This window comes from Aquila chrysaetos, chromosome 4, assembly GCF_900496995.4.
Source record: "Aquila chrysaetos chrysaetos chromosome 4, bAquChr1.4, whole genome shotgun sequence".
Lineage (NCBI taxonomy): Eukaryota > Metazoa > Chordata > Aves > Accipitriformes > Accipitridae > Aquila > Aquila chrysaetos.
This window is the reverse complement of record NC_044007.1, coordinates 5,201,632-5,214,007: the sequence shown is the minus strand read 5'-3', so window position 1 is coordinate 5,214,007 and position 12,376 is coordinate 5,201,632. Positions and strand designations below refer to the sequence as shown.

Genomic DNA, 12,376 nt, shown 5'->3' with positions numbered 1-12,376 from the left:
CATTCCAGAAGGGAAAAGGACACTTGTCGCAAGGTCTTGGAAACATCAGAGGAGTGGAAAGAAAGTAGGATGACTGTCAGCCATGTCCAAACCTCCCTTATGTGTCTCCCCGTACATACACATGCTCAATTAGTCTCAGGTAAGGAAGCCCAGGAGCCCTTGTCAGCTTCACAGCAACGTGGTTTTCAACATAAATTTTACATCTCAGAAAATGAAAGAAAAGTAAGGAAGCCTCAAACAGAAAGTCACGATATGTGCAGCTTATTAGAGAGTCGGGAAAAATTGCAGCGTGCAAAGCAATGGTTTCGCTGAGCTCTCTTACAGATGGCCTCTGTATATCCTGCTTGGAGTTTGAACATGTAAAATAATAGGAATTAGCATGAAGCCATGGTAGATCCCACATCCATATTTTGAGTCAGATCATTAAATCTGGGGCCTATGAAAAGCTTGAATGAAATCAAGATTCAAAGTCACAGATGAAGCCTTATTTTTACATTTCCTAACTCCTTGAAGATTTGACTTTGCAATTCAGTCTTAACTTTCCTGACTTAACGTTCTTTCAGTGTCATTTTCAGAAATGATAGAGCCACACATTGACTCCAGCAGCAAACTGGCTTTTGGGTGTCTCATCACCAACACGTTTTAACAATGCATCAAAGAAAAGCTGACCAAGAACCTCATTGCTGAGATTTATAGCTACACAAATCATGGCCTCACCTTGAAAGTGTCTTGGATATAAGAAACTGAAATTTTCCTTCCATCTGCGGAAAATGATGTGGTCACATTATAGCTGAGGATCCTATGCCCCACTTCAGAGAATAAAGGCTTCTTAGCTGTGCTTAAGTAAAATGCAGCATTAGACTGCTGTGGTATTTTTAATGACTAAGAAAAACTACCAAAGGGAGTTCCCAAGTAGTAATGCAATTTAGTAGACCAATATTCACTTGTACTTTGAAAGAAAGCCATCAAATTATGTCAGGATAAAATATGCTGAAGAAATATTTGTAATGTATGTACACAAACAACTGACATAAACACATTTAAGCAAGACTGCCACCGGAGGAGACAGTGTTTGGGTTTAATTTCAAACAAAATCTATTGTAGGCACTTGATGTGACCATACAAAGGCAGAGGCTTTTGGCGGTGGGGACAGAAGACAAGGATGTTTATTGGCCACAGGGGCAAAACAGTCATCAGCGACAGCCACTAACAAAGCTCTGATGTTTCTACGGCAGGAGTCCATACTTTCTAATGCTTCATTCACTCCTCAGATTTGCAGTGATTTAATTCTTTCTTAACTGCTTTCTAATTAAATCAGGATGTTATTTTTCCCACATTTGCTCTGCTTTAAATATTTGGTTAAATACTTTTTAATTAACCCAGAATATTATTCATGTGAGAAGTCTGATACTTCATTAATGATGCAAAGCAGAGAGCTGCTTCTCTTTCCTAAGGAACAGTCTCAGATCACAAGACTTTCAAAATTATAACCTAAAATCTGAAAGTCTGAGATTTATTCCCTCCCTGTTGATCTTAATGAATAAAACCTAAGAATTAATTTTAAAATTTGATGTCTGGGGTGAAGAAGCCTTCCTTCTCCAGAATACCGTCTCTAAAGATTACTTTCTCATGGAAAAGCTGTAAGAATTTCTGAAACTCTGATGTATTAATTTTCCAGTAATCAAGCTGCACTGAAAATAGCAATGAAAATTGACATTTGACAACAGTATCAACATTACATTATTTAGTGCTGACATTAAACAAGTAATATCTTTTGCTGCCACTGCAAAGCCTTATGTTGCATCTATCAAGCACTTTTCAGGTTCTGCATGCAGTCAAAATGCTAATCAAGTTAAATAGTTACTGGGCGCATCCTGATTTAATGTTTGCTTTGATTTCAGTACCTGCAAACTCCACATTCAGTTATTAGAACTGAAGTTCAAAGTACTACGTGGTGTCAAAGGAGAGGAGAACAGAGGCCACGAGAACCTAGTTACCATAAAAATGAAGGATCAGCTAGCAAGGGCGTAGAAATCAGTTCATTTAGACCCAAGTTAAACAAAAAACCCAGAGGCAGGGAGATGAATGTTGGGCCACACAGACTGTCCATTTGCAAGATTAAATAAAGATAATGGAATAACTATATTTTTTTTCTTCTGCACAAACTAAGTCAGCCTCTAATCTCTGAATACTACTATCATTATGCTATGCTACATTAATATGCAATACAATACTTTTTCACTATTTTGAAGACTCTGCAGGAGTCTAATGGTAAATATTTCATTTTACAGAAGACAACACTGAGAAAGGGATGGCAAGTAACACGCTTTAGACCACACAATAAGACAGAAGCTTCTATTAAGGTAATTGCTTCATCCTCAGGATATTACAGCATGTTAATGTTTCCCAATGAAAATTCAAAGTCTCAGCCCAAACGCAGCATGAAAACACAGCGCACAGACCTAGCTCCTGGACAAACATCGCAAATAGTATTCTGCTTAGATATCAGCAGAAACTGCAGAAAACCAAGTGGCCAGCGATGCTTTTCTAGCCGAACCATCACATTTCCGCAGGCTCTCCAGATACAACAGCAAGAATCTGCACCACCTGTTTGCCGTATAATGAGCTATTAGCACCTTCACTATAGTAATTTACTGATAAAACGTGGCATGGCACAGCACAGCACAGTTCTTCAGGGCTGTAAATGAAATTCGTGCAGTTGGCAGACGCTACCATGACCGGGCTATCTGCTCCCACAGGCGAATATTTTGCTACCCTGATTGTTAAACTCTATAAACTCCACTGGGGAAAGTCACGGCCATCTAAGCAACTCCTATAAGGATCTCCATCTATTTTACAACTAATTTATGTGTTCCCCATTGAGAAGTAACACCATGCTTTTAACTGCAACTGTTTGCTTGTTGATCTCAAAACACTCCCAAAGTGTAAGAGGAATCCTGCGATGAGCCAGAGCAAAACTCATCCTGTATCAGAGGGCTTGTTGGGGAGGTTGATATTGCACTTGGTCTAAGCACCCTTTTTTTTTTTCCTTTAATCGATGTTCATGTAAAGAAAATAGTCAAACATTGAAGACAAATGTGTCTAAATATTTGAGATAATCTGACATATAAAGTATTACCAGTGTTTCTTCAGTTGGCTTCAAATAAGAAAAGGCAGCCTGAAGCCAGAGACGTGCTAACTAAGGTATTTAATGAAGGCTGAAGAAGGGAAAAGGCCACTACGAAGTGCCTCTCACTGCCACATAGTAATCCACTGTCCAGCCACAAGAAAGAAGGAAATAAAATCTCAGTATTGCCCAGAGGATGAAGCTAAGGCTCTGGATGAGGGTGGGACAAAGGACAAGTCATATTTTGGGGAAAGGTGGAGAAGGCAGACAAAATCCATCCTGAACAAGGAAAAAGAGCTGCTGCCTTAAAACCTAAGAGAAATCGGGAAAACCAGTGTGACTTAGAAAATATCTCTGACATTTGGCAGGGAAGGAGAGCTCCCTGGGACATTTTATAACAGTGGATAAACATCAATATGCCTACATTTGTGAAGACAAGAAATTAAAGTCCAACTGATTAAACTGATCTGCCTCACGCCATTCAAAAGTTTCACAACATCTGGATGTCCATCCAGAGACCTCCACCGAAAGCCACCTCTGCATGGGAGACTTCTCCTTTGGCTGTCAAACTTGGTCTGGAAGATCAACGTAGCAAAAAAAAAATTTTCTGATCCTCATCCAGATCATCATATACCCAATAGGACAACTCTCCCTATGAAAGGGCTGATACCTTGATTGGTATTTCTTACAGCTGATCTACACTCCACTGATCATCTTACTTTCTCTTCACTAGGAAAAAGGCAGCAATGAAAGGACAGTGCAAAGAATTCGTAAGTTTGATGCCATCAAATTTTGTATTTCTTTCACTTAGATTAAGACTTTATCCAGGACCCATTGCCTAAATATTATAGTCTAAATAACCTTGACATTTCGACTGGAATATGCGAGGTCATGCTGTCTTCTTAATGACTATGGAATAAAACATATCAAATACAAGACCAAATACAGAAAAAAACCCCTCTCTTTTTACCAGATCCACTCTCATCTTTCACAGATATAAATAAAGTGGAGATGGGCATTTTCTCCAAAAGAAGCAAAGAATAAGGGATCTATTTTTTTTTTTATTTTGGAAAGAACTCAAAATTACAAATCAGTGGCTCATTTTTGAACTGTACATTCATGACATCCTTTCTTTTCCTGATATTTTCAGAATACATTAGCTCAGCAGTATCTGTAGTTTGCAGTAGCAATTAGCATCCTGGGGAGTCAGCCGCAAATAACAAATTCATAAACAAAGTAGAATTAATCAAGTGTAAAATTAAAAATAAGGAGGAGCTTGCATAATCTTAGAATGACAGAACAGCTAAGAGAAGCCCTTGCTCTAGGCAAGGATTAGTCTGTCACAATTATGGTCAAATATTTAACCACGCTTCTTTTTCCTTAATGGTTTATGAAATTAATGGAAGTTAATTATATAATTAATAATATAATAATAACTATATTATGGCCTGTCTAACAATTAAATTGGAACCATAATCACCTCACTAAACTTCAAGATGTCCTTGCAAGTTTTTCATTTCAGTAAGAGAAGGTACAGGGGAGATGCTCTTAACCATAAATGCGTAGGCAGACAAAATAGTGGACAACAGTCTGTGATTTCTGGGAATGAAATCCCAAAGTACAACTGTTCCTAAATGTAAAGATACAGCAGGAAGGTCTTCTGTCATTACACTACTAGATTATTAAATCAGCAGCAAGTAAAAATCAGCCCATCTATTATTTTATACACACAAGATGGAAAGGGGCAATGTGTGAGAACACAGCACAGAGCTGCAATCTTATCCTTTGCTTACTGAAACCTGCACTTAATTAAAAGAAACACCAGGATAACTTTAGTTTAACCAGGCTTTTCTCAGATAGTGCCCCAACGTCACACCTCATTATCACGTGCTGGATATTAGGCTACAGCAATTGAACCAAGTCCCACAGGGAACTGCAGTGGGGGAAGAGGATGGACAGAGAGGAAAAGGCAAGGAGGTCACTTGTCTCATTTACCTTTTCTTACAGTTAATGGCTTACAACAGAAACTAGAACCGTATTTCGGAAATCCCAGTCATGCTGCTGCAGTAAGTGACAACACACTTCATAGTCTGCTATGATTACACGGTAAACCAGGCCAAAAACATTGGCTAGCCCTCTACCTGGCTCCGCACCGCGGTCTCAGACTGGAAGGCAATTACAATGCATTTCCACTGATTCTTCTATGTCAACTATTCCTATTATCAGGGCTATAATTTCATCGGCTATAATTTTATTTCTTGTTCCTAGTGTATGACAATCAGGAAAGAGTCCTCCTTAGGGAGGATATTTTTAACAGGGCTTAGTATGAAACACAGCAGAGCCAGGGCTACAGCACTTCTGACCAGCAGATTGGCTTCCCCAAGAACACCAAGCTGAGAGATGTATTACTATCAGGAGGACAACTTGTAGGATTTCGAGTTTTTTGTGAAGCTTACCCATACTTTATGTAACAGCACTTTAATGAGCATATTTATAAGGAGAAAGCCACTTGGAAGAAGACTCCATGAAGTCTACTGGGAGGCTTGCCGTGGTAAGTCTAATTTACCTAGGAAGTGCTGAAATACTGACAAAGAGAGAAACTTAAAAAAAAAAAAAAATGAGAGACCAAAAAGAACAAAGATAGATCAGAGACAGAATCATCTAAGCTTGTCAGAAAGGCAGGTAACATTGTCTGTCTTGGAAACACTTCTACTCAAGTAGACCTTGCAAACTTACAGGAAAACTCACAAGTGCAAAGTTACTTACACCTTTAAACAGTGGCAAAATGAGGCTGTTATTGAAGTGCTATGATTTGCTTTGCATTCCTATTTAAAATAGTTTCCCTTTAGAACATCTTATTGAAAGGAAGAGAAGGGCTCTGAAGCATTATTTTCCTTATATTTGTGAGAAAAAAAAGCCTTTGTACCTAAGGCTGGTCAAGACCCACAGTATTTCATGATGGCAAAGCCCTCTTAGATTACTGATCTCATACGTGAAAGCACTGAGAACAATTCTACAATAGCAGATTTAATAGATACAGTCTTAAAAGAGGAAAATCAAAGCAGTGTTTGTACATCTTTTTTCTTCCCTGTGAACACTAAAACATTCACTAATTAGACTTCACAACACTCCTGGCTAGGTAACAATTATCACTACCATTTTACAGGTTGCTAACAGAGGAGATTCACTTACTTATTAGAAGTGAAAGGATCTCTCTCAGGCCACACCATTACTCAAAAGGACAGACACCACTGCAACCTGAAGTGCCTCAATCCACTGGGTGACAAGACAAGGTGCAATTAGTTATGCATTTGCTCTGATCAAAAAGAGAAATTTCTAAGGGACTGCCCTGCTACGACTCAATGTGCCAATATCTTTCCTCTTTGTAACAGCAAAATTGCAGTGAAAAGAAACAATTTTCTACAAAGCAAGTCCTAAACACAACAGTGCGGAAGCTATTTTTGCAGCTAATGCTCAATGTTTCGTACCGCCTCTTTATTCTTAAGGCAAAGGGTACATATTTCATCAACCGCAAGCTGAGAAGTGGATCTGTATACAAAATGAAGAGATCTCATGCCTTAACATACAGGAAAGCAGATGAGTCACTTTAAATTATAATCAATGGTAACAATAATCCTACAGCTAAGTCTTGAAAACTGAAGAGATATTTCCAAAGTACTTTCATAAATTTTCATAAGGGGCATTTCTACCACTTAAACTAATACAAAGCAAGGGATCAATATTACAAGAGTTTCTGTATTTGACAAGGGAGATTTGAAAACTTTCCACTTGCTTCTGCATTTCAGTTCAACCTATTTAAATTCTCTCTGTTCCCACTGTCCTTCAGCCACATACAGTAATTAAATGAAGAAGCTCTAATTTATCTAAATATTTGCAGTATTTTATTATTTGCACAATTTTATGCAAGGTATGTATCTTAATAAGGGTATTTAAAGGATATTTATGAGCTAAAACAGAACTGATGGAGAGCTATAAATCCATGTCAGTCACGAGGAGGTATTTTAATTTCGCAGAGCCTTGTACTGACCAGGCCTGGCTTGCCAGGAAAACTCAGTACTGGGCAGGTGCTTCAGTTCTTGGCTACAAAAATACTTCATCTTCCTTCTCCTCACATTTCTTTCAGTCTCCAGCCTTCATTTTCAATCTCTGCAAAGTCTTCAAAAAGCAAAGTTGGGCTGACGGTCAAATCAAAAGCCTGCAATATCTGGAATATCCTGTCACTGGAAACAGCATAAAACCTTTCATATATTGTTAAAACAACAACCTTTCACCACAGACTGCTCCACACAGTACGTGTTTTGCACGGCATTCGGGACATGACCCAAAAAGGCAGCTGGACCATCTCGGCTGCGGCAGGGAGCTCGCCAGTGCCAGGCACAGATTCGTGCTTTCAGTTCAAGTGTCCGTGCTTCAGTCTGTCATCTTCTGGCCAAGACTGTGATACTCTTATAAACAAGGAGACAGATTATAAGCTAACTTGATATATTGTAGTGATGGAAATGACATACGTGGAAACACATTTTTTTCTCTTTTGGCTGTGTCTCCTAATTTCTCTGCCTTCCCCCTGTCATATGTTTTTTTCTATTTATTCTCTTCCATATGTTTCTATATAATAGAGAAAGCACAAATAAACTAAGAAGTACAAAAAAGAAAAGAGACATCTCTCTATAATTATAAATTTTGTTGTGCGATGCTTTCTTTCTGGTAAGCATTTGGGGAAACAGATTTTATGAACAGGTTCCATTAACAATAATGGGATAAGTTTCAAAAGTAATGCAAGCTGGTGTACTTCAGAAGTGCAGAGGCTTCAATTACAGGCTTCAGGCATTTTTTTCTTTGCTCTGCAATAACTAAAACCACTAATCTAGAGAGTAAAATCTGCAGCCTTCCAGCCTGCTTCTCAGTGTAACATAGTGGCCTTCGCCTACTTCCACAGTGACAAGGGCCTACACCGTAAATCTCCGCCCAGGCACACCAATGACATAGTGTTGCAGGGAAAGGACACTTCTGAAGCAGTGTCAATTTTTTGGTCTCTAACACTCCTGGTTCATTACCTCTGTATGGTGGTCACTAAAGTGCTCCAAGTAGACAAAAGTACCCAAGAAAAGTTAACTGATGTCAAAAAGCACATTTCGTTTGGTATAAGAAACACAACAGAGGAGCATGCAAACTATCAGCGCACCCCAGCTTAGTCATTTCCACAGTATGAAATGATGGATTGCCAGTAATAGGTTTGAGCTTGCTTCTCATTAGGGAATTATTTTCGACCCCATGAATGCCTCGTGAAGGAGTAGGTAGGCACCTATGTGCATGGAGATTCCTCAAGCCAATGGAAAAGATAACCCAGAGGTGTTCGCAACCCTTGGATCCCCCAAGGATGCTGCAAGCAGCTCCTCAGTGTATCACTTACAAAAAATGTATGATAGCAACCCCAAATTATGATGTCCCAGGCTTTATTTAAAACATGGGGTCTGTAGAAGTTCTCTCCAAAACACCATTCAAGAGGAGAAAGGAATTAATAGTTCTTAGCTGATAGGATTAAAGAAACCATTCTAATCCCAGTTTGTAGTACAGGGAGATTAACATGATATGTTTTCATCTGGGATCAAGAATCTGATTTCCACTGGACTTGCCCCATTAGAGAGTTGAGCAAGAGGAGCTGAAGGCTGCACCCAGACCACTGCCTGATGAAACCTCGCCATCCCTGGGGCTTGGAAACAACCCTACATATGAACTTCTCATCAAACTGCCATCAACAGCATGAATTTTCCCATAATTTGGAGAGGGGGAAAAGGTTTTTGTTATTTAACATCTATTTACATGAAGGAACTGGAGAGAGAACAATAAGCCACTTTCTGCTGGGTGAAAACAAGCCAACCTACTGCAAATAAAGCATATACCAAAGCCTTCTCAGTGTTAGACAGCCGTATCAACTACAGCATGTTACTTTTACCTCAGACTTGCTCAGAAATCTGAGACTGGATTTGTCTTTCCATGCCTCCTACAGACTTGACAATACAGAAAAGCAAGCATTGACTAAAGGCATTTTTAACCCACTCAGCCATGCACTTTAGAGGCTCCTTTGTGCCTGGTTTGCTCTTATCAAGAGTTACTGATGGACTTCTAAGAAAACTCCCCATTTTCTGGGCACAGCAAAGCACGGAGGTATGAAAGCATCGGGGAGCTCTTTCCCCACCTCTGCAGGGTGTCAACATTTGTTGTCCGTGACCTTCCCACTGTCATAACCACTACCCAACCCTGCCCTTGAAACCCATTGCACCCAGCACTCTTCTCCCTTCCAAGGTGTCCAAAATGGGAACTGTGTTCTTTGGTCTAAGCCCCTTTATTCCACATCATCCCACCTCTTTTATACAGTGTGCAGCGATTTTGTGCAAAACATTCATTTACCTCCATTTTGACTCACCTCGTCCAGTATTTTTTTCCCTCTATCCAATTAGTCTGATGCTATTTTCATGTAAGAATTTGCAACCAGGCTCTACTTTAAGGGTGCTAGAAAACACTTACTTGTGATACCTTAGCTAGACGTAGTTCAAGCTATGCATGCAAACCTACTGAATTTTGCAGTATCCGGTATACCATACCTCTGCTTTACCAACATACATCTCTAATGCTCTTTTTTTCCCTCTAATTCTTTAAAGACTTTAACATATGAAGTTGGAAGTGCTGATTTTCTTTTATTGTTAGAACTTATTCAAGAACCTCAAACATACTCTGATGATATTGAATAAGATGGGTAGAAGCGTGCCAGCAACAGGCATCACTGTAGCTCTCTCTTAGTAGGCACAGAGAAGTTCTCAACTATGTACTGAGGATGAAGTAGATACTGCTTTTGAAAAGCAAAGGCTTTGCTTAAGTCCACTCAGTAAATTTCAGGAATGTTATCGTTAAAAATTAAAATTAACTTTCAGTTGCTTGGGCTCTACACTCTCTTTCAAGTGTTTTTAAATGCGGTGGTCCAATTTACATAGAAATTCTAAATTTTTGCTTAAGGATGTTCCTGTATGATTGCCAAGCCTTCCTTTAAACTAATCTCTCCTCCCTTCCCTTCCACTGTTGTATTTATCATTACTGCACTTATTAATTTTTAAAGGTTGCCCTTCTTCACAAGAGCTAAATAGGAAGAAACGGAAAGGTTGAACAATGGCAGATAATATAAATTGGGCAAACAATTTCCTTCTCCATCCATATCTGCCAAAACTCAAAATGCATCCCCTCTTTATGACTTCATGTACTGCTGGTCATTTAGAAGTGAAGTAATAATTCGTTCACTTGCATTTTAACAAACATAAGGAACGGCACATTGGCGTGGATGCTTCTTTTTAGTAGTGATCGCCAGTCATCTCAGTTAGCCAAATATGCTTTTTCCTCCTTCTGCAGAGACAGAAATCTCCTTGCTGGCCCCTTTTCTACAGAGCGAAGCAATACAAATTGAGACGAATCCTGTAACTTCCAAGCATTTTGTCAATTTTGAGCACCCTGCCAGTGATCAAAACCAAATGGTTTCCTACTAGAAATACCAGCTGCTGCACTGAGCCAAGTACCTGCCCCAGTTCTTTTCCACAACAATATTGCTGCATTTATTGTTATGACATTTAACAAAACAAATTCCTAGACCAAGCCCCTCTCGGTGGCCCCCTATGGGGGTACTTTAATACAGGCAAAGCAAGCTGAATAGTCTCAATGGAAATAACAGGTTGGGTTGTTTTCTACAAACTACTGTCTTCCAGATCATGTTGTGGGCTATGGGACTCATGGTTTGATACACTGTTTGATACAAAGCGGTCACTAAACTGTTAAAGTTCTACCCAAAAGCCTTTTTCTTTCAAATGCAATCACATTTTAAGTAATAGATAGTTAAAAAAACTATATGCTTTCTCTTCAGCCATCAGCAAACTTTCTTTAGAGGAACTGCAACAGCTAAAACAAGAAGAAACTATTGTAAAACCACAAACAATTTCTGCTTAACCCTTCAAGGGTTGAATTATCCCTTGAAGACTCTAAAGGTATTCAAGCTGTGGGTGATGGTGCACTATATAATCAAGGATATAACCTGAGCTGTAAGATCTATTTGCTTGTGCTTATTTAACAATAAGAAAATTAATATTTCCGTCTACCATTCTGTTCAAAAGCAGATGAACAACTTTTACTCAAAGTTGAAAAACCATGTATTAGTCTTCAGGAAGAAATCAGGATGGGAAAAAATTCTCCTCGGAGGGAAAATTCAGAAAGGTTTAATGCTGCAGTCAAGGAATTAGGATGGAAACATTCATGCAACCCTAAATGTTAAGATTTTCGCAGTGCTTTTTGTAACCAGTGTGGATGTATTTAGGTAAAATCTAATTTTCCAGGGAAATCATAAATGCCTCATTTTCATGAGAAGCCTGAGGGAGACTATATGTACCAGAGATAGTACAGAGATTATATCAGGCATAGAATGCAATTTCTTTGGATATAAATAACATGAGGAAGTACAGATGAAATTTCATCAGGTATCACCTCCCTAGACTACAGACAAGACTACACCTCCTTCTTAAGGGTACGTTGAGCATCTTTCTGGTACATTTAGAGGGCCCTCATTATACAGGATTCAAAACTGTCCTGACTGTCATGTTTTAAAACATGCTTCTTACCTGCAAGGTGGTAATGTGCTCTCTCTGGCCAGGCTTGAATAGTGCTATAAATTGTTTTGCAAAATAGTACATTGTGCTGGTAGGTTATAAAGTGCTTTACAGCACAGCTTTGTATCCATAGTTCATTGCTCAGTTCATCTCTGTAGCTATGAGGCTGAACGCTGTTCAGCCCAAAGTTTACACAAATTACAAAAGAAATCTAAATATTTCCATGTTTTATGAATACTAAAAGGAACAATCATTAATGGAGTGCAAATATGGATATTTTATCCATCATTAACAGGGACACTCCATTATTTCAAATAAAATATTGATGTTTCCTCACTCTCCCCTTTCAGAACCTCCCTGGGTTGTAGCCCAGCTGCTTTAAAAATACTCTTTCCTTTTGCTTTTTCAGAACCTCTATGATTACCTTTGAAATTTCTAGCTATAACAAATTACGGATGTGGAAGAACAGGAAAGTCCTGAGCACTGTTTCAGATCCTGGCAAACATATCTTGGAAATAATAGATCAGCCTCCAAACCACCAGCTGAGGAAGTGGTAGAAATCCCATTGCTAGATCTCAAGAGTACATTA

The 12,376-nt window shown here is 39.0% G+C and overlaps 1 protein-coding gene across 4 annotated transcripts in view; it reads right to left on the bottom strand.

Moving 5' to 3' along the window:
• Positions 1-12,376, bottom strand: part of TRAPPC9 (trafficking protein particle complex subunit 9) — a 519,558-nt gene that overhangs the window by 89,190 nt on the left and 417,992 nt on the right. The gene's annotated exons all lie outside the window — the stretch shown is intronic.